Source organism: Scyliorhinus canicula, chromosome 11 (assembly GCF_902713615.1).
Source record: "Scyliorhinus canicula chromosome 11, sScyCan1.1, whole genome shotgun sequence".
Lineage (NCBI taxonomy): Eukaryota > Metazoa > Chordata > Chondrichthyes > Carcharhiniformes > Scyliorhinidae > Scyliorhinus > Scyliorhinus canicula.
The window spans coordinates 106,746,422-106,774,067 of record NC_052156.1 but is presented as its reverse complement, the minus strand read 5'-3'; the positions used below and the strand labels follow the sequence as shown (position 1 = coordinate 106,774,067).

Sequence of the window (27,646 nt, the reverse complement as noted above, 5' to 3'; positions counted from 1 at the left end):
TTTTAACGTGGCCGTGAAGTTACCTCACCACATCTCTTGCTGAAACATAGGAGATCCTGAGGGGGTTTGATAGGGTGGACATCAGGGATTTTCCAGCCCCGCCATGGTGTGTTTTCCACCAGTGGCTGTGGCTTGCCATTGGCCACCAGAGGAATCTTCCATTCCTGCCAATGTCTGTGTTGTTTTGTGCATCTCGCCCGCCCTGCCGCTGGGGAACCCGCCATGGGTTCATGGCGAGGGGGGGGGGGGGGGGGGGGGGGGGGGGGGGGGTCACCTTTGGCGGGACCGGAAGGAAAGGGCCACAAAAAGCCTGGATGAAGAACACGAAGTCTACCATTTGGAGACAGAGATGAGGGGAATATTTGTCCCTTAAATGGTTGCTAGTCTGTGGTATTCTTTTCCCAAGAGAGAGAGGTAGAGGCTGTGTTGCTGAATTTACTCAAGGCAGAGTTAAACAGATTTTTGATGGGCAAGGGAGTCAAGGGCTATGGGGGCCTGCAGGTGGGAAAATGGTATTGAGACCACAACCAGATCAAGTGTGATGGTATTGAACAGAGGAACAGGCTGAGAGGGTGGAACCGCCTACTCCTGCTCCGAAGTCCAATGCTCCTTTGCCGCTTTTGGAAAATGGTGCAAGGTGAGACTGGCCGCATTTACCATCATCACAACTGTGAGACTGGCAGATTTGAGGTCAGCGTATGTGCCGTGAAACACGGAAACTGGTGTTAGCGATTCTGTTTTTCCACATGGTATCCTGAAGTCCCAGTAGATGGAAATCAATTAGAAATCACTGAACTGATAAGAACATCCCCTTTGTTGTTGTAATACATGGAACAAAGTACATACAGTGCAGAAGGAGGCCATTCGGCCCATCGAGTCTGTACCGACCCATTTCCAACCTATCACCATAACCCACTAACCCCTCCTAACATTTTTTAGACATTAAGGGCAATTTAGCATGGCCAATCCACCAAACCTTGCACATCTTTGGACTGTGGGAGGAAACCGGAGCACCCAGAGGAAACCCATGCACACACGGGGAGAATGTGCAGACTCTGCACAGACAGTGACCCAGCGGGGAATTGAACCTGGGAGCTTGGCGCTGGGAAGCCACAGCGCTATCCACTTGTGCTACCGTGCTGGTCTGTGACAAAACGTCAAAAGAATTACACCTTGTTAATGAGATACAACCATTTTCTTTTAACAGTTTACGAAGCCAGAACAACTTCTAACACACCTTCAGCCCTAGAAAACAAATTTAATACTTGTGCAAGTCAAATATCTTCTCAGATTTTACTATAATTAAAATTATTTTTCATTGGGCGCGATCCAATGGCCACACTGCGCCTAAAAAGCAGCTGGCCGTGGCACAGCGTGATCGATTAAAAGCCGGGAGACTTCAATCCTGGAATATACCCGGCTCGCAACGCCTCGCGAGATCCAACACAATCTTGCGGGATGTTATGATGTAAATCCAGCCCGCAATGGATGGGATCATTTTTGGCAAATCTGCATATTAGAGCAAGACAGTTAGTCTCACTGTAATGTGCAGACTCCTGAGTACCTGAGGCTTTGGGATTCATCCCCTTTGCCTTGGAGACATCGGGCGAGCGCCATTCAGCATGTGTCCCTACAAATGGGGACCAGACGCAACAGCACTTGTGGAGGTCTCCCAGGGGATTGAAGGATCCCAGCTGCAAGCCCTTTGGGCAGGTGATGCCCTGGAACTGCTGGTACCACCTGGGCACCAGCCTGGCACTGCCAAGGTGCCCATGTGGCACTGCCAGCTGGAAGAGCACGCCACGCTGCAAAGTTGGCACTGGCAAGATGCCAGGCTGATGAAATTTGTGCATTTATGTGATCCGGCCAGGGTTGCCCACCATGGGTGCTGGGGGGGTGGGCATATATCCTCCCATGGTGCGTTTGGGATGGGGAGTCGGGGTCGCTTCGAAGGTCTTGGAGATTGGGGCACCATTTTTAAATGGTGCCCCGTTCTCTCACTATGGGCAATCGTGTACCCCCAGTGTACAAAACATGTGCGGCCTCAGCAACTTATTTCCCGCTGAGGCATCTTATACAATGTGAGCAAAGGAAAACACGCAGCTAAATGCGCTTGGCTATGGGACTTGGTTCCCAATTGGTTGAATGGAGGTTGTTTAAGTTATTTCAGCTTTTAATGTGTAAGGCCCAATCTTTATTCCGCTCTCTGTAAAATTGTGAAGGATGTATGAGTGTGTTTTACTCCCTGATTTGCTGCCTGTGAGAATACTCGAACGTGATTGGCAGTTTACCCTGCTTGAGAGTATCATTTTTGCTGGCGTGCACTCAACTTGATGCCGGATTCAAATTAACGATGGGGAAAAGGGAAGTCCACACCACAAAGAGTGCTAGGTCTTTGTGGACAGCTTTCTTCAAACACAAGGGCAAGTAATTCAGTCGACGTTGCATAATCAGGGCCGGTGCCTTTGATCTTTTCTTTTAGCGTTTTAAATTGCAATCTATTTTGGCATGCTTCATACTGGGCTCTCCGATAAAATCAGCACTGTCATAACACACTGTGCAAACCACACCACCAGCTCTTTGAAGGTATAACCCTGATTCATTCACCAAACAGGATTTCAAAGGTACAGCAATAATTATTCTTTTGATCACACCTTAATCCTGCATTCTCTGCTTTCCGATCCTGTTGCAATATTTATTCTCGTACAGGTTTTCATTTTAACTTTTTGATGTACGGAGAAAACCTGATTGCTCCAATCAAAATAATTCTGTCCTCAATAGCTTTGCCAACTCAAACTGTCCTTCTGCTGACATGCCTTACTAAAGGCGAAACAAATCGCTCGTGGAGCGACTGATCTCTGCACTGTTGTGATCAGTTTATCATCGTTCATGTAGAAGGACACAAGATTGAGATATTCGCTTTCTAGATTGCTATCTGGGTGTGAACTGAATGGACAACATCCCAACATGCTTTAAAAGGTACTTGTGTATTTCTGCATGAGTGGTGATCCAATTAGTTAGATTCTTTCAATTGAATACATGTTCCTGTTCGTTTTAGAAAATGGGTAAATCTCATCAGCAAACACATTTTGATTTACCAGAGTCACAAAACAAGATTTAATTTTTGTGGGTTGTTTTAACCTTCCCACCTCGTATTGACATAGAAATTCCTCAGTAACCCAGGACAGGACCAAACAGCAAGCTGTCACTCACACCAAACACCCACACCCACCCTGAAGGTGACAGCCCCCCAAGTAATAATCACACCCCCTTATTGCAACAATGAGCACTCCCGCAGGCAGGGACCCCCAACATCCCCTGCCCCCCACACCCCTCAAGCTCTGACCACACCCCCCCCACCCCTGGGCACCACCCCAGACACTGACATTCCCCGCCACACCCCCCCTCCCCCAGACACTAGAATCCCTCAAGAGACTGACACCCACTCCTCCAGATACTGACACCTCCCTGGACCATTAACACCCCCGGCCAGACCATTAACACACCCCGGCCAGACCATTAACGTAACCTGGCCAGACCATTAACACCCCCGGCCAGACCATTAACACACCCCCTGGCCAGACCATTAACGTAACCTGGCCAGACCATTAACACCCCCCAGCCAGACCATTAACATCCCCAGCCGGACCATTAACACCCCCCGGCCAGACCATTAACGTAACCTGGCCAGACCATTAACACCCCCGGCCAGACCATTAACACCCCCGGCCAGACCATTAACGTAACCTGGCCAGACCATTAACACCCCCCAGCCAGACCATTAACATCCCCAGCCGGACCATTAACACCCCCCGGCCAGACCATTAACGTAACCTGGCCAGACCATTAACACCCCCGGCCAGACCATTAACACACCCCCTGGCCAGACCATTAACGTAACCTGGCCAGACCATTAACACCCCCCAGCCAGACCATTAACATCCCCAGCCGGACCATTAACACCCCCCCAGCCAGACCATTAACACCCCCCAGCCAGACCATTAACACCCCCCAGCCAGACCATTAACACCCCCTAGTCTGACCATTAACGTAACCTGGCCAGACCATTAACACCCCCGGCCAGACCATTAACACCCCCGGCCAGACCATTAACACACCCCGGCCAGACCATTAACGTAACCTGGCCAGACCATTAACGTAACCTGGCCAGACCATTAACACCGCCCGGCCAGACCATTAACACCCCCCGGCCAGACCATTAACACACCCCGGCCAGGCCATTAACGTAACCTGGCCAGACCATTAACACCCCCCGGCCAGACCATTAACACACCCCGGCCAGACCATTAACGTAACCTGGCCAGACCATTAACACCCCCCGGCCAGACCATTAACGTAACCTGGCCAGACCATTAACGTAACCTGGCCAGACCATTAACACCCCCGGCCAGACCATTAACACCCCCCGGCCAGACCATTAACACACCCCGGCCAGACCATTAACGTAACCTGGCCAGACCATTAACACCCCCCGGCCAGACCATTAACACCCCCCGGCCAGACCATTAACACCCCCCGGCCAGACCATTAACACCCCCGGCCAGACCATTAACACCCCCCGGCCAGACCATTAACACACCCGGCCAGACCATTAACGTGACCTGGCCAGACCATTAACGTAATCTGGCCAGACCATTAACACCCCCCCGGCCAGACCATTAACACACCCGGCCAGACCATTAACGTAACCTGGCCAGACCATTAACGTAATCTGGCCAGACCATTAACACCCCCCCGGCCAGACCATTAACACCCCCCGGCCAGACCATTAACACCCCCCGGCCAGGCCATTAACGTAACCTGGCCAGACCATTAACACCCCCCCCCCCCCCCCCCCCCAGACCATTAACACACCCTGGAGAGACCATTAACACACCCTAGTCATACCATTAACACCACCCCCTGTCCATAATAATAATTGCTTATTCTCACAAGTAGGCTTCAATGAAGTTACTGTGAAAAGCCCCTAGTCGCCACTTTCCGGCGCCTGTTTGGGGAGGCCAGTACGGGAATTGAATCCGTGCTGCTGGCCTTGTTCTGCAATACAAGCCAGCTGTTTAGCCCACTATGTAAACCAGACCATTAACACACCCTGGTCAGATCATTAACACACCCTGGCCAGTCGAATAACACACCCCAGCCAGATCGTTAATGCCCTTGCATGAATCTCCCTGGAGACAGCAGTAGACAGTTTTCAAAATGGCCTGAATTGGTTTATGTCTCTGCTGGTAATGAGTTTAGAATGGCAGTTTAGATAATAATTCACACGTGAATAGTTTATGGAGGAGAAACAGATTCCAGACGTTTGGGATTTTTTTTTTTAATAATCAATTTTATTGAGTTATTTTTGGCATATAAAACAATGACATTGTATAGTACTGTACAGAAAGAAAAGCAAATAACGCATAGTGCAAACCACGACTCCATTCTCGCAAGGACCTGCCTAAACCCCCCCCCCCCCCCGATGATTAATTCTCCTTGAAGAAGTCAATGAATGGCTGCCACCTCCGGGTGAACCCTGATAGTGAATCTCTCAAGGCGAACGTAACCTTTCTAGGCTGAGAAAGCTCGCCATGTCCGATAGCCACGCTTTAGTCTTCGGGGGCTTCGAGTCCCTCCATTCATCGGGGTATTCATCGGCGGGCTACCAGGGAAGCAAAGGCCAAGACGTCGGCCTCCTTCTCCTCCTGGATGTCCGGGTCCTCCGACACCCCAAAGATTGCCACCTCAGGACTCATTACCACCCCCGTTTTCAAAACCCGGGACATGATGTCCGCGAATCCCTGCCAGTCCCCCGAGTTTAGGGTACGACCAGAACATGTGCACGTGATTAGCCGGCCCACCGGCTCATCTGGCACACTTGTCCTCCAGCCTGAAGAATTTACTCATCCGGGCCCCTGTCATGTGGGCCCAGTGCACGACCTTAAACTGGATCAGACTGAGCCTAGCGCATGTTGCCGTCATGTTTACTCTGCCCAGATACCGTCCTCCATCACCCCCCCCCCCCCCCCCCCCCCCCCCCCCCCCCCCACGCTCCTCTTCCCACTTAAGCTTCAGGTCCTCAGTCTGTGTATCCTCTGCTCCCATTAGTTCTTTGTAAATATCTGAGACTCTACCCTCACCTACCTCTCCCCTAGAAACTACCCTGTCCTGCCTCCCCTTTGGCGGGAGGCATGGGAAGGACGGAACCAGTCTGCGCACAAAATCCCGCACCTGTAAGTATCTAAAGTCATTCCCTCCCGCCAGCCCAAACGTCTCCTCCAACGCCCTCATGCTCGGGAAGCTCCCTTCCAACAACAGATCACCCATCCTCGCAATCCCCGCCCTCCGCCACAGTCGATACCCACTGTCCATGTTTCCCGGGGCAAATCGGTGATTGCCGCAGATTGGGGTCCACGCCGATGTTCTCACTTCCCCTACATGCCTCCTCCACTGGCCCCAGATCCGAAGAGCTGCCACCACTATCGGGCTGGTGGAGTACCGCGCCAGCAGGAGCGGCAGAGGCGCCGTAACCAGGGCTGCTAAGCTGGTGCCCCTGCACGAAGCAGCCTCCATCCGCTCCCAAACCGACCCCGTACCCACCATCCATTTCCTTATCATCGCTATGTTGGCCGTCCAGTAATAGTTGCTAAAGTTCGGCAACGCCAGCCCCACTTCCCCTCTGTTCCTTTCGAGCATCACCTTCCATTATTAATATAAAATATCATGGGGAGCGGGTCAGAGGGGGAGGGCTGACTCGGGGCGAGCAGGGAACGGGACATGGCTAATTGGCAGGGGAAGGGGGCGGGTCGTTCCGCGACCCGGCTGATCACTTGGAACGTGAGGGGGCTGAATGGGCCGGTCAAGAGATCAAGGGTATTTTCGCACCTGAAGGGACTGAAGGCTGATGTAGCAATGTTACAGGAGACCCATTTGAAGGTAGTGGACCAGGTTCGCCTGAGAAGGGGGTGGGTGGGACAGGTGTTCCACTCTGGATTGGACGCAAAGAACCGGGGGGTGGCGATTCTGGTGGGAAAGAGGGTGTCGTTCGTGGCGGAGGAGGTGGTGGCGGATAAGGAGGGTAGGTATGTGATGGTGAAGGGTAAGCTGCAGGGGGAGAAAGTGGTGATGGTCAACGTATATGCCCCGAACTGGGATGACGCGGGTTTTATGAGGCGCCTATTGGGCCTCATTCCGGGACTGGAGGCAGGGGGCTTGATCATGGGGGGGGACTTCAACACAGTGCTGGACCCCGGGCTAGACAGATCGAGCTCAAGGACCAATAGGAGGCCGGCAGCGGCAGAAGTGCTGAGGGGGTACATGGAGCAGATGGGAGGAGTGGACCCATGGAGGTTTGGTAGGCCGAGGGCGAGGGAGTATTCCTTTTTCTCCCACGTCCATAGAGTGTACTCCAGAATCGATTTCTTCGTGTTGAGCAGGGGGCTGATCCCGAGGGTACGGGAAGCTGAGTACTCGGCCATTGCGATCTCTGATCATGCACCACATTGGGTGGATGTGGAAATGGGGGAGGCGCGGGACCAGCGCCCGCTGTGGCGGCTGGATGTGGGGCTGTTAGCGGACGACGAGGTGTGTAAAAGGGTCCGGAAGAGCATTGAGAGCTATCTGGACTTGAATGACACGGGGGAGGTGCAGGTGGGGATGGTCTGGGAGGCCCTGAAGGCAGTGATCAGGGGAGAGCTGATCTCCATAAGGGCACACAGAGAAAGAAAGGAGAGGCAGGAGAGGGAGAGGCTGGTGGGGGAGATATTGGAAGTGGATAGGAGATATGCGGAGGCACCAGAGGAGGGGCTGCTGGGAGAACGGCGCAGCCTGCAGGTCAAGTTCGACCTGCTGACCACCAGGAAGGCAGAGACGCAGTGGAGAAGGGCACAGGGCGCGGTCTATGAGTATGGGGAAAAGGCGAGCAGGATGCTGGCACACCAGCTTCGCAAACGAGATGCGGCTAGGGAGATTGGGGGAGTGAAGGAGAGGGGCGGGAAGGTAGTACAGAAGGGGCAAGAAGTGAACGGGGTCTTCAGGGATTTTTACAAGGAGTTGTATCGGTCTGAGCCGCCGACGAGGAGAGGGGGAATGGAGGACTTCCTAAACAAATTGAGGTTCCCAAGGGTCCAGGAGGGGTTGGTAGAAGGGCTGGGGGCGCCAATAGGGCTAGAGGAGTTAGTCAAGGGAATAGGTCAGATGCAGGCGGGGAAGGCGCCGGGGCCAGATGGGTTCCCGGTGGAATTCTACAAGAAAACTGTGGACTTGGTGGGGCCGGTACTGGTACGAGCCTTTAATGAGGCGCGAGAGGGGGGGGGTTCTGCCCCCGACAATGTCGCAGGCTCTGATCTCCCTGATACTGAAGCGGGATAAAGACCCCGTGCAGTGCGGGTCCTACAGGCCTATCTCGCTTCTGAACGTGGATGCCAAGTTGCTGGCAAAGATCTTGGCAGCTAGAATAGAGGATTGTGTGCCAGGGGTAATCCATGAGGACCAGACGGGGTTCGTGAAGGGGCGGCAGCTCAACACGAACGTGCGGAGATTGCTGAATGTAATTATGATGCCGGCAGTGGAGGGGGAGGCTGAGATAGTGGTAGCGCTGGACACGGAGAAGGCATTCGATAGGGTGGAGTGGGAGTACCTGTGGGAGACGTTGGAACGGTTTGGGTTTGGGGAAGGGTTTATTAAGTGGGTGAAGTTGCTCTACTCGGCCCCGATGGCGAGTGTAGTGACAAACGGGAGGAGGTCGGAGTATTTCGGGCTCCACCGAGGGACCAGGCAGGGATGTCCCCTATCCCCCCTACTTTTCGCACTGGCGATCGAACCGTTGGCGATGGCACTGAGGGGTTCAGGGGGGTGGAGAGGACTGACTAGGGGAGGGGAGGAACATCGAGTATCGCTGTATGCGGATGATCTACTGCTGTACGTGGCAGACCCAGAAGGGGGAATGCCGGAGATAATGGAACTATTAGCAGAGTTTGGGGACTTTTCGGGGTACAAACTAAATTTGGGCAAAAGCGAGGTTTTTGTGATACACCCGGGGGACCAGGGAGAGGGTATTTGGAGACTCCCCTTCAAGCGAGCAGGAAAGAGCTTTAGGTACTTAGGGGTGCAGGTGGCAAGGAACTGGGGGACCCTCCACAAGTTGAACTTTTCCAGGCTGGTGGAACAGATGGAGGAGGAATTTAAGAGGTGGGACATGGTACCGCTGTCGCTGGCGGGGAGGGTGCAGTCAATCAAAATGACGGTCCTCCCAAGGTTCCTGTTTTTATTTCAGTGCTTGCCCATCTTCCTCCCTAGGGCCTTCTTCAAAAAGGTGACGAGTAGCATCATGAGCTACGTGTGGGCGCGCGGCACCCCAAGGGTGAGGAGGGTCTTTTTGGAGCGGAGTAGGGACAGTGGAGGGCTGGCACTACCCAATCTCTCGGGGTATTACTGGGCGGCAAATGTGTCAATGGTGCGCAAGTGGATGATGGAAGGGGAGGGGGCAGCTTGGAAACGAATGGAGAGGGCGTCCTGTGGCAACACAAGCCTGGGGGCCCTAGTAACGGCACCATGGCCGCTCCCCCCCACGAGGCACACCACGAGCCCGGTGGTGGCGGCCACCCTCAAGATATGGGGGCAGTGGAGGCGACACAGGGGGGAAATGGGAGGTCTGTTGGCGGCGCCAATAAGAGGGAACCATAGATTCATCCCAGGGAACATCGACGGGGGATTTCAGAGCTGGTACAGGGTGGGCATACGGCAGCTGAAGGACCTGTTTATAGAGGGGAGGTTTGCGAGCCTGGGAGGGCTGGAGGAGAAGTTTGAGCTCCGCTCGGGAAACATGTTCAGATATTTACAAGTGAAGGCATTTGCTAGACGGAAGGTGGAGGGGTTCCCCCTGCTCCCCAGTAAGGGGGCGAGTGATAGGGTGCTCTCGGGGGTCTGGGTCGGAGGGGGGAAGATATCAGACATCTACAAGATAATGCAGGAGGCGGAAGAAGCATCAGGGGAGGAGCTGAAAGCCAAGTGGGAAGGGGAGCTGGGAGAACAGATAGAAGACGGGACGTGGGCGGATGCACTGGAGAAGGTCAATTCTTCCTCCTTGTGTGCAAGGCTGAGCCTCATTCAATTTAAGGTGCTGCATAGAGCTCACATGACGGGGACAAGGATGAGCCGGTTCTTTGGGGGTGAGGACAGGTGTGTTAGATGTCTGGGAAGCCCAGCGAACCATGTGCATATGTTCTGGGCATGTCCGGTGCTGGAAGGGTTCTGGAAGGGGGTGGCAAGGACGGTGTCGAAGGTGGTGGGGTCCAGGGTCAAACCAGGATGGGGGCTTGCGATCTTTGGGGTCGGGGTAGAACCGGGGGTACAGGAGGCTAGGGAGGCCGGAATACTGGCCTTTGCGTCCCTAGTGGCTCGACGAAGGATATTAATTCAATGGAAGGACGCGAGGCCTCCAAGCGTTGAAACTTGGATTAACGATATGGCTAGCTATATTCAGCTTGAAAGGATCAAATTTGCCCTGAGAGGGTCGGTACAGGGATTCTCCAGGCGGTGGCAACCTTTCCTTGACTTTTTAGATCAGAGATAGACGTTCGGGGTCGTGGCAGCAGCAACCCGGGGGGGAGGGGGGAGGGAGGGAGGGGAGGGGGGGGCAGCAAGGGTCGTGGAGGGGACATGCACGACTGTAACGCGGGCAAGTCTGCTCGCTGCTCATGTCTGAAACTGTAGGCTGCCTTATTTGTTAAGGTTGCCTGGGGGGGGTGGGGGGGGGGAGGACTGGTGCGCGCGAGAGGGCGGGCGAGGGAGGGACATTTGCCTAGAGGGATTGTGTTGTAAATAATTTAAAAATTAGTAGGGGTAAATGTTTGTATGGAAAAACTCTTTCAATAAAAATTATTTAAAAAAAAAAAAATTAATATAAAATATATAATATAAAAGACATTGAGTGTCTTTAAGACAGAAATTGATAAATTCTTGATTTCTCGAGGAATTACGGGCTATGGGGAGAGAGCGGGTAAATGGAGTTGAAATCAACCATGATTGAATGGTGGAGTGGACTCGATGGGCCAAATGGCCTTACTTCCACTCCTATGTCTTATGGTCCTCACCCACCGGGGACTTCCTCGCCCAGACAAATCCCAGAATAATTTTATTCAGCCTCTTAAAGAAGGACCTCGGGATGAAAATGGGGAGACACTGAAATATGAACAAGAATCTCGGGAGAATCGTCATCTTAACAGTCTGCACCCTTCCCGCTAGTGACAGCGGGAGCGCATCCCAACTCCGAACCTCCTCCCTCACTCGTTCCACCAGTCGAGACAGGTTGAACTTTATGCAACTTGCCCCAGTCCCGTGCCACCTGTATCCCCAAGTATCTAAAGCTTTCTCCTACCAGCCTGAAAGGCAACCCCTTCAGCCTACTCTCCTGTCCCCTCACCTGAATTACGAACAACTCGCTCTTAGCCATGTTCAATTTATATCCTGAAAACAGGCCAAACTCCCTCAGGGTTTCCGCGATACCATCCATCCCCGCCATTGGGTCCGATGCATATAACAGCAGGTCATCCGTGTATAACGAGACTCTATGTTCCACTGCACCCCCCCCCCCCCCCCCCCCCCGACCAGCCCTTTCCAGTCCCTTGAAGCTCTCAGAGCAATTGCCAGCGGCTCCATGGCCAGCATGAACAGCAGTGGGGAGAGAGGGCAACTCTGTCTTGTCTCGCGGTGCAGTCTGAAGTAATCTGATGTCGTCCTGTTCATCCTTACACTAGCATCTGGGGCCTGATATAACTGCCTAACACAGTCAATGAACCCCTCCCCGGACCCAAACTGTCCCAGCACCTCCCACAGATAATCCCACTCGACCCGGTCAAAAGCTTTTTCCGCATCCATAGCTACCACTATCTCTGCCTCCCTGCTCTCCGGGGGGCATCACAATCACATTAAGCAGCCTTCTTAGATTGGCCACAGTTGACCCACAAGCCTCCAGGTCTTTATTCCGTTTCAGAATAAGTGAAATAGTGGCCTGCGACATCGTCGGGTGTAGAACCCTTCTGTCTCTTGCCGCGTTAAAAACCCTGACCAGCACCAGCCCCACCATCTTGGCAAACTTTTTGTAAAACTCCACCGGATACCCATCCGTCCCCGGGACTTTACCCGACTGCATGGCCTTCCCGCCCCCCAATACCTCTTCGATCCTGACCAGGGCCCCCAGTTTGAAGATAAACAAATTTTAATGTATAGTCAAGAAAGTGGATGGGGGCAGGATAGCTGAATGCACAGAAGACATAATCAAAGAACAACAAAGGTATAATTGTCCAGACCCTGAAAAGCCAGGAGAGGCTTTAATAGTTAGCTGTCTCAGAAAGTGGACAAACCAATTTCCAGCCACCAAGCCTGAAGGCCAAGTTTACAGCAAACAAGCTTCTAAGTCTTAGAGCCATGGCAGTGCAGAAAACCTTTACAACAGCAGTTTTAAAATATCTTCGCTGGTCCAGGAAGAAAACGGTTCCCAGATTTCAATATCATACCTGTATTGTGTGGTAGCTATAGGTGGCTATTCAATTTGGATGTTGTTTGGGGAACAGAGGAAATCTTACAGAGCTCGGGTATCAAAGATATATTGTGTAACAAGGGATACATTCTATAGAAACTGTGTGTGTTTAATAATAATTCATGGTGTTGTCCCTCGTGCGTGACCCAAAGACGTGCCGGGTACAGCAGCCCAAACTTCACCTGCAGCTTAAACAAAATCTCTTTCACTTGCCTGTAGCCTGCCCTCCTTCTGGCCACCTGCACGCTCAGGTCCTGGTAGACGCGCAGGACACTATTGTTCCGATTGCAGCTCAGCGTGCGCTTGGCCCACTGTCGCACCCGCTCCTTGTCCAGGAACCTGTGGAACCTGACCACCATCGCTCGGGGAGGGGCCCCCGCTCGCGGCTGCCTCATCAGCGCTCTGTGTGCCCTGTCCACCTCCAACGGACGAGGGAAGGCATCATCCCCCAACAGCTTCTGGAACATGTCTGCCACATACGCGGCAGCATCCACTCCCTCAGCCCCCTCCGGGAGACCGATTCTTAAATTCTGCTGACGGGACCTATTTTCCAGGTCCTCGACCTTCTCCAGAAGCCTTTTTTGTTGGTCCTTCAGCTTCCCCATCTCCACCTCCACAACCGTTTGGTGATCCTCCTGCTCCTCCAGCGCCTTCTCCAGTTTCTGGATCGTCCGATTCTGGGCATCCAGCCTGCGCTCCAGACACCCGATTGATTTCTGAATTAGGTCTAAACTGTCCTGTTTCAGCGCGGTAAAGCCCTCTTGGATGACCTTCAACAGATGTTGTTGGCTGGGCTGTCTGCACCGGGGTCCGGACATCGGCCATATTGTCCTCAGCAGCAGCCTCCACACTGCCCTTGCGTGCCCACTTCTTCAGCTGTTTACGATTCTTTCCATACACCTATGTATGGAATCAGTGCTTGAGTGCCTATGCCTTCGGATCCAAATCTCAAAAGCACAAAAAAGTCAGGGGAAAAGGTCCAAAACTCCGACCGGAGTGAGAGCCACCAAATGTGCAACTTACTCCCTCATAGCCACCACCTTTAAGTCTTTAATAATAATTCATTCATCTTAATTGCGTGAGAGTACAGTTGGCCTGTTTGTGATAATTTGTCTTTTCGTTATTTCAATAAATAGTCTTTAATAATTGTTACCCGATGACTGGGTTGTTTATTCTCACTGGGGTTTCACTTGTCTCCTCACACAAAAACAAAATAAAACTATACACCCCCACGAACCGGTGTTCCGTGTTGGGATATTCTCGCAGATAACATCAGTGTGCTTCATGACAGAAAAGTAGGGATTTCTTTCCGGAATCTGAAAAAGCTTAATTCCTTGAGCGTAGGTAACTTTGACTTTTGACCGTGACAAGAGTGAGAAACAAGTGGGACCAAGTAAAAATGTGTTATATTCGGTGAGAAGGCTGCAGAAAATGGTTCTTGACCGAGCTCGATCATACCTGGAAGCAGACAATGTCACTGTAACAAGTTTGAAAAGTGTGCCTGAAACCAAATTGAGGGAATCGGCAGATAAATTGGAAGTCATCTCATGTGGAGGAGCGAAGAAGGCTGAGATCATTGAAAGCTGAGCAACCCATTTAAATATATGAGGGGTTAGGTGGACACAAAATTTTGAGAAGTGAGGATTTTGAATTAGCGAAACCTCAATTGCAAAGAGACGTAGAAATTAGGAAGTTAGTGATGCAGGAAAAAGAGAGGGAGAGAGCGTTTCAATGGGAACGAGAAGGGAGGGAGGTGAAAAGGGAAATGGAGAAAGCTGCATGGAATGAAAGAGAGAAAGAGAGAGAAAGAGAAAGAGAGACTTCCAACTTCGCAGACAGACACCAGCAACCGAAAGATTAGAGCAGACGGCGGAGGAGTGTGGTTCTAGACTGGAACCTAATGGAAAGATGTTCAGATATGTACAAGCTCGCCTGAAATTCTATGAGAAAAATGCCAAAACATTTTTTTGTGCTTTTGAGAAAATAGGTAGACAGATGAGATTGTCACAAGATTGTTCGTCCGTACACTTACAGGCTAAACTTCTGAATAGGGCGAGTGAAGTCTATGCTTCCTTGTCAGAGGAAAGGTCTGAAGACTATGAGACTGTGAATAAAGTTATATTGGGGGCATATGAGCTGGTACCAGAAGTGCACAGACGGAACTTTAGAGCAATAAGAGAAAAGGCTGAACAGACTGCAATAGTCTGCATCGGGTCTACGGGGTGGGAATGATTATCATCCCTGTGGTCTTTGTGGAGTACAAGCTCCCCCACTATGAGCGGGGGATCTCTATTAACCTTTGATACAAGATTGGCAAGTAAGGCACCGACCAGACCAGGAACCCAGGTAGGGATCTATCGGACAGTGTACATATTGTGTGTAAATAAAACTATGTTCCTTTATTTTACTCGGTGTGGATCCGTGTCCTTATTAAACAGACGTACCTTGAATTTGAAAGTCATTTTGATAGGTGGGTAAGGGCCTTGAAAATAGGAGAAACCTATGAAGCCCTTAGAGAAAATTGTGTTGGAGGAATTTAAAATTTGTTACCACATTCACCCCCTGTTAAAAAATCAAGTCCGGCGGGGGTGATGGCTCAAAGAGTCAGTCTGTCTGGTGGACGAATTGTCCGTTTTGATCTGCGGAGCACCGGGGTTGCAGCCTCTTGGGGTGGCTGGGCGGGTGTCGAGGTCTGGGGTACGGTTGCCAGCTCCGGGGCGAGTCTTGTCCAAGCCTCATACACCTCCGGGTCGAATGGAGACTGGGGGCGCAGGGGGCGGGCTGGTGCTGGCGCTCGGGACTGGTGGGGTGAACTCACAGAATCGGGGGCGCAAGGGGGCGGCCGCATAGGGAACGGGGAAAGGAGTTCCTCGGTGGGGGTAGATGGGGGGCTGGATCCAGCGGGTGCCAGGTCTCGGAGGGATACTGTATCCTGGCGACCGTCCGGGAACTCAACAAATGCGTACTGTGGGTTGGAATGAAGCAGGCGCACCTTTTCAACAATGGGGTTGGTCATGTGCGCCCTGACGTGCTTCCTTAGGAGAACCGGGCCTGGCGTCCTCAGCCACGTCGGAAGTGAGACCCCTGTGGTAGTGCCCCTGGAAAAAATGAAGAGCCGCTCGTGGGGGGTTTGGTTGGTAGCTGTACACAGGAGGGATCTAATTGCGTGGAGCGCGTCAGGGAGGACTTCCTGCCATTGGGAAACTTGGAGCTTCCTGGACCTGAGGGTCAGTAGGACGGTCTTCCAGACCGTCGCGTTCTCCCTCTCCACCTGTCCGTTCCCCCTGGGGTTGTAACTGGTAGTCCTGCTCGAGGCGATGCTCTTGTCGAGCAGGTACTGACGCAGCTCGTCGCTCATAAAAGATGCACCCCGGTCGCTGTGCACGTATCTGGGGAAACCGAACAGGGTGAAGACACAATGCAGGGCCCTAATGACTGTGTGGGAGGTCATATCGGGGCATGGGATGGCGAAGGGGAATCGGGAGAGCTCGTCAATAATGTTAAGGAAGTAAATGTTTTTGGTAGTGGAGGGGAGTGGCCCTTTGAAATCGATCGCAAGGCGTTCAAAGGGCCTAGAAGCCTTGATCAGGTGGGCCCTGTCTGGTCTATAGAAGTGCGGTTTGCACTCCGCACAGATCGGGCAGTCCCTGGTGACCGCTTTTACCTCCTCGTTGGAGAAAGGCAGGTTTTGGGCTCTGATGTAGTGGGCGAGCCGGGTGACCCCTGGGTGGCAGAGGTCATCGTGGATGGCTTTTAGGCAGCTGATTTGCGCGCTGGCGCATGTCCCGCGGGATAGGGCATCTGAGGGCTCGTTGAGCTTCCCCAGTCAATATTTGATATCGTAATTGTAGGTGGAGAGTTCAATCCTCCACCGAAGAATTTTGTCATTTTTATTTTTGCCCCTTTGCCAGTTGTCGAACATGAAGGCGACCGACCGTTGGTCGGTAATGAGGGTGAACCTCCTACCTGCGAGGTAGTGCCTCCAGTGTCGGACAGCCTCCACGATGGCTTGTGCTTCCTTCTCGGCTGAGGAGTGTCGGAGTCCTGAAGGGGATAGGGTATGGGAGATAAATGTAACGGGCCGCCCTGCTTGGTTTAAAGTGGTTGCTAGCGCTACCTCTGAGGCGTCGCTCTCAACCTGAAAGGGAGTGGATTCATCCACCGCCCGCATGGCTGCTTTGGCGATGTCGTCCCTGATGCAGCTGAAGGCCTGGCGCGCCTCATCAGACAGGGGAAATCGTGTGGCCTTGAAGAGTGGGCGGGCTTTGTCCGCATATTGGGGGACCCACTGGGCGTAGTACAAAAAGAGCTTCAAGCACCGTTTGAGGGCCTTGGGGCCATGGGGGAGGGGGAGTTCTAAGAGGTCCGGTCCGGTGCGGTCCGGGTCTGGGCCCAGGACTCCGTTCTCCACAACATAGCCGGGGATGGCGAGTCTGTTTGTGCGGAACACGCATTTCTCCTTGTTATATGTAAGGTTTAATTTTTGGGCCGTCTGGAGAAAACGGTGGAGGTTGGCGTCGTGGTCCTGCTGGTCATGGCCGCAGATGGTAACATTGTCCAGATACGGAAACGTGGCCCGCAGCCGGTACTGGTCTACCATTCGGTCCATTGCTCGTTGGAACACCGAAACCCCGTTAGTGATGCCGAGGGAACCCGGAGGAAATGGAAGAGGCGGCCATCGACCTCGAACGCCGTGTAGTGGCGGTCCTCCGGGCGGATTGGGAGCTGGTGGTATGCAGACTTCAGATGCACCGTGGAAAATAGCCGATATTGGGCGATCTGATTAACCATGTCTGCGATTCTGGGGAGGGGATACGCGTCTAGGAGCGTAAAGCGATTGATGGTCTGGCTATAATCGACGACCATGCGGAATTTTTCCCCGGTCTTGACGACCACCACCTGAGCTCTCCAGGGACTGTTACTGGCCTCTATGATCCCCTCACTGAGCAGCCTTCGGTCCTGATAAATACCCTATCCGGCAGGCTGTACCGCCTGCTGCGGGTGGCTACCGGTTTGCAATCCGGGGTGAGGTTGGCGAAGAGAGGAGGGGGGGCGATGCGCAGCATGGCGAGGCTGCAGATAGTGAGTGGGGGCAGGGGCCCGCCGAAGCAGAGGGTGAGACTCTTGAGATTACATTGGAAATCCAAGCCTAAGAGGAGTGGCGCGCAGAGGTCGGGCAAGACATACAGTTTAAATTTGGAATAGCTAGCGCCTCGAATCATTAGCGTTGCTGTAGTGCGGCCTTGGATTTGGATGAAATGGGAGCCCGAAGCGAGGGCGATAGTTTGGTTGACGGGATAAATAGGGAGGGAACAGCGTCTTACCAGCTCTGGGTGTATGAAGCTCTCTGTACTCCGGAGTCGAAGAGGCACGACGTGTTGTACCCATTGATCTGGACCTCCGTCATCGAATTTCTCAGATGCTTGGGGCGAGATTGGTCGAGGGTGACAGTGTTGAGTTGCGAGCCGGGTGGTGGGTGCCCGGGGAGTCGAATTCTTCCGATCGGGCGTCCTGTCGAGTAGATGCCGCTGCGTTCTGGCGAGCTTGATGCAGGAACACTGCGCTGAGTTGCGGGCCATGTGGTGACTGCCCGGGGAGGTCGTACTCCTCCGATGAGCTGTTTGAGTCTGAGGATGCAGCTAGGGCCCTTGGATCGCACGTGGAGGGTGGTGATGAAGATGGCGTCCAAGATGGCGGCCCCCATGAATCGCATGTGGCGGGAGGGGGTGGAGCCTGAGCGTAGGCCGCAGCGTTTCGGGCCCCGCGGGCCTGCTGGTGCTGGGGGCGATGTTTTTGGACTGTTGGGGTGTTGAGGGCTGGGGCCCTTCTGCCGAGGCACACTTTAGCATAGTGGCCTTTCTTCCCGCAGCTGCTGTAGGTCGCGGATCGGGCTGAGCAGTGCTGCCGCGGGTGCTGGCTTTGTCCACAGAAGTGGCAGGCTGGAGCAGTTGAATAACTGGTTTGGGGAGCTGAATAGTGGCAGGCTGGAGCAGTTGAATAACTGGTTTGGCGAGCTGAGTAGTGGCAGGCTGGAGCAGTTGAATAACTGGTTTGGCGAGCTGAGTAGTGGCAGGCTGGAGCAGTTGAATAACTGGTTTGGTGAACTGAGTAGCTGGCTGGGAGAGCTGAGTAATTAGCTGGAGCAGCTGGATAGTTTGAGTAGTTGACTGGGACAGTAGGACCGGCTGTGGCAGCGCGATAGCTGGGGGCCTTGCAGCACAGGCTTGGGGGGTCCTCAGATCGGGGGCCCATGCGGGGTTAGCGGGGTCCGCGGGAAATGAGTTGAGGCTGCGGAAGGAAACTTCCATCGTAATAGCAGCCTCTACGGTAGTTTCTAAGGTGTGGGCCCCATTTTCTAATAGTCTCTGGCGTACATAGCTAGATCGAAGGCCCGCTACAAAAACATCCCGCACAGCAAGCTCCCTATGTTCGGCCGTGGTTACGGCCTGGTAATTGCAGTCATTTGCGAGATTGTTCAACTCGCGTGCAAATTCAGCTAAAGTTTCAGTAGACCGTTGTCGGCGAGTTGTGAGCACATGGCGGGCAAAGACCTCGTTCATGGGCCTAATATACATTTTGTCCAAAATCGCCATCGCAGCGGTGTAGGAACCGGCTGGATTCAATTGTGTAGAAATTCTGTGGCTTACCCTCGCGTGCAGTAGGCTGAGCTTTTGTTCCTCCGTAGTTTCAGCGGCGCTGATTTCGGCCAGGTAGGCCTTAAAACATTTCAGCCAGTGGCAAAAGGTTTCTTTCGCCTCTGCATCCTGCGGATCGAGTTCTAGACGTCCTGGTTTTAGGGCGGATTCCATGCTTTATTTCGGCAGCTTCTTAAGTGTATTAAATTGATGGAACCATCAATTCAGCGAACACGTGTAGTTGGATCTGAACAGAGGCTTTAATACACTTACAATAGAGCCAGCCTATTCGTCGTTGAACTTCAGGTGAAATGGCAGGCTGGCTCTAAGGCACTGATCTTTATACATCGGTCCCAGGGGGAGGAGTCCTGGGCGGAGCCAAGGGAGGGGCCCAGTACAAACTCTCGCGTACTCCCAGAGCGACTCCCCCTGGCGGTCGGATAGTGCAACTGCACTTACAATGGGTAGATAACGAACATATATACATGGAGTGATATTGGCAACAATATTTCGTGTGAATCACATTCACCACAGTTACCATGATTAGAACACATGTTGAGGAGCAGAAAGTTAGAACTGTGAGATGGAACTGCCAGACAAGCTGCGGAGCTTGTGGACGACAATGAGCTGGATCATCGACCAAAGCCTTTTCTTTAGACCCAATTTTAAACTGGATAAAGCTGGAAATTGGGAAGGTGCAAGAGAGGACAGGTCAGCCAGAGAGGGAGTGGTTGGAAACTCGAAGTAGTTTTCACCTCAAAGTACAACAGAGTTCATGGAAGGGGTTAGAGATATGATAAAGGTCAGGGGCTGGATTCTCCGCCCCGCTGCGCCACATTTCTGTTTCAGCATGCCGGTGGGATGCTCCGTTACGCCGGCTGGTCAATGGAGTTTCCCACTGTGGGGCAGCCCCACGCCGTCGGGAAACCCCCAGATGACGGCAAAATGGAGCATCCCGACGGCGGAGAATCCAGCCCCAGATGTTTTCATTGTAATAAGCTGGGCCATCCCAAACACTAAGCTGGATATTAAACAGTCAGTTACGGGGTGTTACAAATCTTAAAACTGGAAATATAAAAGCAGAGGCTGGAGAACAGGAGAAATTGGTGGGATTTGTCCACAGAGCAAAGGAACAAACAATGTGGGGCAGAGTGACCAGCAGGTGGGGGATGCGTATAAAGAATTTCTGTACCGGAGTGAAATATTCCTATGTGGACAGGATCAAAGGGGAAAAGATATTATAATGTTATGAGATACAGGTACAAGTCAAAAGGGGCTGGTTTAGCACTGGGCTAAATCGCTGGCTTTTAAAGCAGACCAAGGCAGGCCAGCAGCACGGTTCAATTCCCCGTACCAGCCTCCCCGAACAGGCGCCGGAATGTGGCAACTAGGGGCTTTTCACAGTAACTTCATTTGAAGTCTACTTGTGTCAATAAGCAATTTTCATTTCATTTTATTTCATAAGGCTGTGGGATAAAGATGTTTGTTGTCCAGAAGGGATATTAAATGAAACGGTGCTGATCAACAGCATTCTCGGAGGAAAGAAAGAAATACCTTTCGTAAAAATAAACATACAGGGTAGCTTGAAGACAGGAGAAGCAGTGATAGAGACGTGGTAGAAACCGTGCCCATTGCAGGCATTCAATTCATTCGAGGGAATGATATCGCAGGATCCCAGATGGTAGTGATGCCTACTGCAGTCGATCAGCCAATAAAAAATCCTACCAGAGAAATTACAAACAAAGCCCCCTGGAGTATTTCTAGATTGCGTGGTGATCCAATCAGAGGCTCATAAACTAAGACAAAAGGGATAGGAGTTACATCGCCACGATGAGGTGAGTGAGATCAGATTATCTGTGTGGTAAACCACTGTTACACCTGTATTAGGGGATGTAAGGTAGGACCTGTACTACAGGTTCGCCGGTAGCCCGTGCCTGCTGGCTCCGCCCAGTAGGAGGAGTATAAATATGCGTGTCCTCTATTTAGCAGCCATTTCGCCAGCTGCTGTGGGAGGCCACACATCTTACTGCAATAAAGCCACAGTTGTAAAAAGGGACTTGCAGGCTCTCCCAGCAATCTTGCAATATTTACTCGAACTGAGTATGAGCACTGCACACACGGGGGGGCGGGAGGTACGACAGTGGCTCTGTGCAGTTGGAAACCTGCTGTCCTCCCGCAGGAAAACATGCTCCCAGGATTGCCACTGCCCTTTCCCCTCTGTTTCCTGACAGCAGCACACACACACACACCAAAGCTCCACCCCCCACACTCAAGTTGAGACTGCTACGGTCCATACATCAGTGTGTTCCAGTATCACAGTGGTTAGCACTGTTGCTTCACAGCGCCAGGGTCCCGGGTTCGATTCCTGCTTGGATCACTGTCTGTTTGGAGTCTGCACGTTCTCCCCGTGTCTGCGTGGGTTTCCTCCACGTGTTCCGGTTTCCTCCCACAAGTCCCGAAAGACGTGCTTGTTGGGTGAATTGGACATTCTGAATTCTCCCTCTGTGTACCAGAATGTGGTGACTCAGGGCTTTTCACAGTAACTTCATTGCAGTGTTAATGTAAGCCTTCTTGTGACAATAATAACGATTATATTATAATTATGTGTCACTGTGTAGGAGGAGTGCTAGAGCAGACAAAACTACTCGGAAGATAGCCTTCAGGGAATGCACAAATGTGGTTAGTGAAGTTACGTCTGGAATACTGTATAGTTTGAGTGATAACGTTGTTTTGGGATGTGTGGTGAATGTAACTTAGTAATTCACACTGTATTTACCAATACCATTGTAAGCGCAGTAGCGTCATCCGACCACTAGGGGAGTAGCTCTGGGAATGCTCAGGAGTTTGTACAGGGCTCCACCCTTGGCTCCGCCCACGACTCCTCTGCCTGGACTGCTGTATGAATACCCTTGTCCAGAACCAGCCTGCAGATCATCGAGAGTTCAACGGGTAACAGGCCGGCTCTGTAGTAAGTAGATTAAAACCACTGTTCATATCTTAAAGCACGTGTCTAGTGAATTGATGGTTCCATCAGGATGTTTGATTTGTGATGGATTTTTTAATCTCATCACTGTGACCAAGCGAACACTGGGTTGGTCAGTAAGTGGCTGTGAGATTATTGGCGAATGGGGAATGGAGGTCAGGTTCAATGGTACTGAAGTCGGATGAAGCTCCCATCCTGCTGCTGAGTGTACATTCAGCTCTGTGGGGTTAAGGCGTTAGCTGGATTGTTGAGGTCACAAAGGGCATTGCTGCAGTCAAAGAGCCGTCTTACACTGACTGACAATCTGCCACTTTCTGTGCACACTCGCTGGAGCCCTCATCGAAATGGTGTCCACAGTACGGAATGAATGAGCGGTACGGAGCCAGGTTTATCAGCCTGTGGGTGGGATTTTTCTGGCTCGTGAATCTCTGGGAACTATCGTGAGTAAAAAGCTGGCATCAGTCAAGGCGACTACAAAACTGCAAAAACCCGACTGTCGATCAGAGAAAGAAATCTGCCCAATCTGGACTGTTTGTGACACCAATCACGCAGCAAAGCAATTGATTCTTAATTGCCCCGTGAAGTGATCGAGCAAGACACTCAGTTTGAAGCAAAGGCTCACCCACCCTCCCAACTGAACAAAGAATGGCCATTATTTGGTCACGTAATTGCTTGTGGGCAGATGGACCTCCCCCACTGTTTGTAAATAGGGGGAACATGGCATGGCACCCAATGTTATGACCCTGCTCCACCACCCCAAATCACACCCCGCCCTCCCTGCCACCCACCTGACTGCGGACGCAACAATGGGGGAGGGGGGATGCATAGAAGCCTGGCCTACTTGTGGGAACGTGGTCACAATTTGGCAGCCAGGTCTGCCTCCTTAATGGCAGTGGCAAAAAGAAGCAGATTCATTGGCTGCAAAGTGATTTTGGGCACCTTGCGTAGACAGGAATAATGTCACATAAATAGAGGTTCCTCCTTTAGCAACGATGATCTATTGACATAATTTAGAAACTGATAAATTTGAAAAGAGAATAGAAAATACTATTCTAACCTGAGTGATCTTAAATGATCTTCAATCACTCGTTTCCTCCTAACAGGAGGTTTACTTCAGTTAATTAAATTTGAACGCTACCGCCTGGTTGAGGACATCTTTAGAAAACAGTGGCAAAAACGACTTGTAAAGCAACATTAGGAGTCGTGGAATAAGGATAGCTTTGCCGTGTGCAGTGTAAAACGTTGGGAATAATTTATTGCAGCCGAGGGACTGCTACTGAGCGGTAATCAGAACAGACAGGAGAGCTGAAGAGTGACAGAATGCGGATAGTGGAACTAATTAATCTCTGACTTTGTGTTTGGAGGCTCCCCGAGTGCCTGTCGGACTGTAAGCAGCTGCCGATACGGACTTGTGCACCAGAATGGATGGGTTACCACAAAGTTAGAGTCTCTATGCAATATCTTTCCTTGGCTCCAATCTTAGTTGAAGTTGGGAGTGCAGGGACAGATTTTGGTAGCAGGTTTTGACGCTAGTTCAGCAAAAAAGAAGCCCAGGGTTTTTTTTAACTCTCCTGCCTCATTTAAATGGCACTTGATTTACTAACCCATTTCCTCTGTAAATTGAGGACTGCTGGGGACCATTTTAGCACAATTTTCACCTTTGAAGAGGGTGGAGGACAGGTTCACCAGAAGGCCACTGGAGGACAAAGAGTTAAATGGGGACAGGTTGCACAGGACACTTATTACCTTGAGTATAAAAGATTAAGGACTGATTTTGTTGAGATAAGGACCACAAGAAATAGGAGCAGGAATAGACCACACAGCCCATTGAGACTCCTTTGCCATTAAATGAGATTGTGGTTGATCTCAGACCTTCACTCCATTTTCCCGACCGTTCCCCACGTTCCTAAATTCCCCGAGAGATCAAATTTCTGTCTCTCCCAGCCTGAAATGTATTCAATGATGGAGCATCCACAACCCTCTACATTTTAGTATTACATACAGTGCAGAAGGAGGCCATTCGGCCCATCGAGTCTGCACCGACCCACTTAAACCCTCCCTTCCACCCTATCCCTGTAACCCAATAACCCCTCCTAACCTTTTTGGTCACTAAGGGCAATTTATCATGGCCAATCCACCTAACCTGCACATCTTTGGACTGTGGGAGGAAACCGGAGCACCCGGAGGAAACCCACGCAGACACGTGGAGAACGTGCAGACTCCACACAGACAGTAGCCCAGCGGGGAATCGAACGACTTAAGGCCTCACTTCCATCCTATCCCCGTAACCCAATAACCCCACCTAACCTTTTTAGTCACTAAGGGCAATTGATCATGGCCAATCCACCTAACCTGCACGTCTTTGGACTGTGGGAGGAAACCAGAGCACCCGGAGGAAACCCACGCAGACACGGGGAGAACATGCAGACTCCACACACGGTGACCAAGCGGAGAATCGAACTTGGGACCCTGGCGCTGTGAAGCCACAGTGCTTGTGCTACCGTGCTGCCCGGTAGATCTGGAAGAAGGAACCCGGGACATTGTTGCTAAGTTTGCAGATGATGCAAAGATCTGCAATGGGAAAGGTAGTGTTGAGAATTCCAAAGATTCACAAACCTTTGAATGAAGGAATTTCTCCTCATCTCAGATGTTTAAGATAATTAAAGAGTTTGACAGGATAGATGGACAGAAACTATTTCCACTGATGGGTGGGAAACAAGGGGGGAGGGAGGGAAATCTTACAAGTGTCAATTGTGGCTCTTGCCTCTGAATCACAATGCTCCACATTCAAATCCCATTCCAGGACTTGAGCACAAAAACCAATGGTGATGCCTTTGTGCAGTACTGAGGGTGTGCTGCACTGTTGGAGGGGCTGCACGTTGGACGAGGCATTAAATCGAGGATTGAAAAGATCCCATGGCAATACTTTGAAGGGCAGGGATATTATCCCTAATGTTCTGGGGCGGAACGGTGGCACAGTGGTCAGCAATATTGCCTCACAGCTCCAGACCCGGATTCAATTCCGGACTTGGGTGACTGTGTGGAGTTTGCACTTTCTCCCTGTGTCTGTGCGGGTTTCCTCCGGGTGCTCCGGGTTCCTCCCACAGTCCAAAGATGTGCAGGTTAGGTGGATTGGCCATGTTGAATTGCCCCTTAGTGTCCAAAAAAAAGGTTAGGTGGGGTTACTGGGTTACGAGGAAAAGGGTCGGTAAAGACTTGATGGGACAAATAGCCTCCTTCTGCACTGTAACGTCTATGATTCTGTCCAATAGTTTTCCCTCAATCAACAGCACAAAAACCGAGATATTTAAATGAAGGCATAGAGTTCAAATAGTACTTCATTTCTGGGGCAGTTGGTCACAGTTCACTCGCATTGCTGACCACATTCACAATTTATATAAATGACTTGGATGAAGGGACTGAAGGTATTGTGGCTAAATTTGCTGATTACACGAAGATAGGTAGGAAAGTAAATTGTGAAGAGGATGTAAGGAGGCTACAAAGGGACATTGATAGGTTAAGTGAGTGGGTAAAGAACTGGAAAATGAAGTATAATGTGGGAAAATGTGAAATTGTCCATTTTGGCTGGAAAAATAAAAAAGCTTTTTCTAATTGGTGAGAGATTGCAGAGCTCTGAGGTACAGAGGGATCTGGGTGTCCTAGTGCATGAATCACAAAAGGTGAGTATACAGGTACAGAAAGTAATTAGGAAAGCGAATAGAATGTTGTAATTTATTGTGAGGGGAATTGATTACAAAAGTAGGGAGGTTATGCTTCAGTTGTAGAGGGCGTTGGTGAGACCACATCTGGAATATTGTGTACAGTATTGGTCTCCCTATTGAAGGAGGGATGTAAATGTGTTAAAAGCAGTTCAGAGAAGGTTTACTAGACTAATACCAGAAAGGATGGCTTGTCTTATGAGGAAAGGTTGGAGAAATTGGGTTTGTATCCACTGAAATTGAAAAGAGTAAGAGGCGACTTGATCGAAACCTTTAAGCTCCTGAGGGGTATTGACAGGGCGATGTGGAGTGGATGTTTCCTCTTGTGGGGGAATCTAAAACACGGGGTCACTGTTTAAAAATAAGGGTCCAACTGACAGATAATGCACCTAGTATTTTATTCGTTTTTTAAAAAATGTTTATTAAAAACATTTCCACAACAAAACCATACAACACAATTAACCAAAATTACACAATAGAAGAGATTTACAAACAAAAGCATATATCAACTTTAACCCCAAAAATCAAACTAAACCTCTTAACTGCTGATGGTGACTAGCTCCTTAAAAAAGGAAATTAATGGCTGTCATCCATAAGACCATATGGCATAGGAGCAGAATTAGGACACTCGGCCCATCGTGTCTGCTCCATTCAGTCCTGGCTGATATTTTTCTCATCCCCATTCCCCTGCCTTCTCCCCATAACCCCTGATCCCCTTATTAATCAAGAGCCTATCCATCTCTGTCTTAAAGACACTCAGTGATTTGGCATCCACAGCCTTCTGCGGCAAAGAGTTCGACAGATTCACCACCCTCTGGCTGAAGAAATTCTTCCTCATCTGTTTTAAAGGATTGTCCCTTTAGTCTTAGAATGTGTCCTCTGGTTCTAGTTTTTACTACAAGTGGAAATATCCTCTCCACATCCACTTTATCCAGACCTTGCAATATCCTGTAAGTTTCAATAAGATCCCTCCCCATCCTTCTAAACTCCAACGGGTACAGACCCAAAATCCTCAATCATTCTCATATGACAAGCTCTTCATTCCAGGGATCATGTTTGTGAACCTCCTCTGGACCCTTTCCAAGGCCAGAACATCCTGCTTTAGATATGGAGCCCAAAACTATTCACAATACTCCAAGTGGATCTGACCACAGCCTTATACATCCCTGGTCTCGTATTCTAGCCCTCTCGACATGAATGCTAACATTGCATTTGTCTTCCTAACTACCAATTGAATCTGCACGTTAACCTTAAGAGAATCATTCACAAGGACTCCCTGAGTGCATCAGATTTCCTAATGGACAATCTCATTATTCTATTGGGGGGGGAATGAGGAAGATTCTTAATTGTCTATTTATTTTTCCCAACAAACCCTACAAGTACTTCAGTCTTACCTCCATAGAATATAACTAGAAGCTGGAGCTGATCTCCTTGAACCGCTCTGGCCTGGCTTCCCCCTGAAGTAACAGTCAAAGTCTCAAACACCGCCCTGAGGTAGATCAGTAAAAGCGAACAAAGCAACTCGCACACAACTCAAAACGCAGAAAGGTTTAGATATTCCAACTCGGCACGTGGCAGAGATTTTAGATTCACAGGGAATGAAAAGCCACACCCCTTGTACCCCTCTAGGGAAACATGATGTCACTTCACCTGGTTGTGAGAGGTCACAATTAGCAGGATGACACCAGTCAGCTGAAACCTTTGTTATCGGGACTGACTTACTTAGACCACCAAGTTTCAATCAGAGCCAGAGTGCTTCAAGGTCCAG

The 27,646-nt window shown here is 51.0% G+C and overlaps 1 protein-coding gene across 5 annotated transcripts in view; it reads right to left on the bottom strand.

The window, feature by feature from the left end:
- The window catches only part of LOC119973257 (protein diaphanous homolog 1-like), a 238,955-nt gene that overhangs the window by 99,441 nt on the left and 111,868 nt on the right, over window positions 1-27,646 (bottom strand). The gene's annotated exons all lie outside the window — the stretch shown is intronic.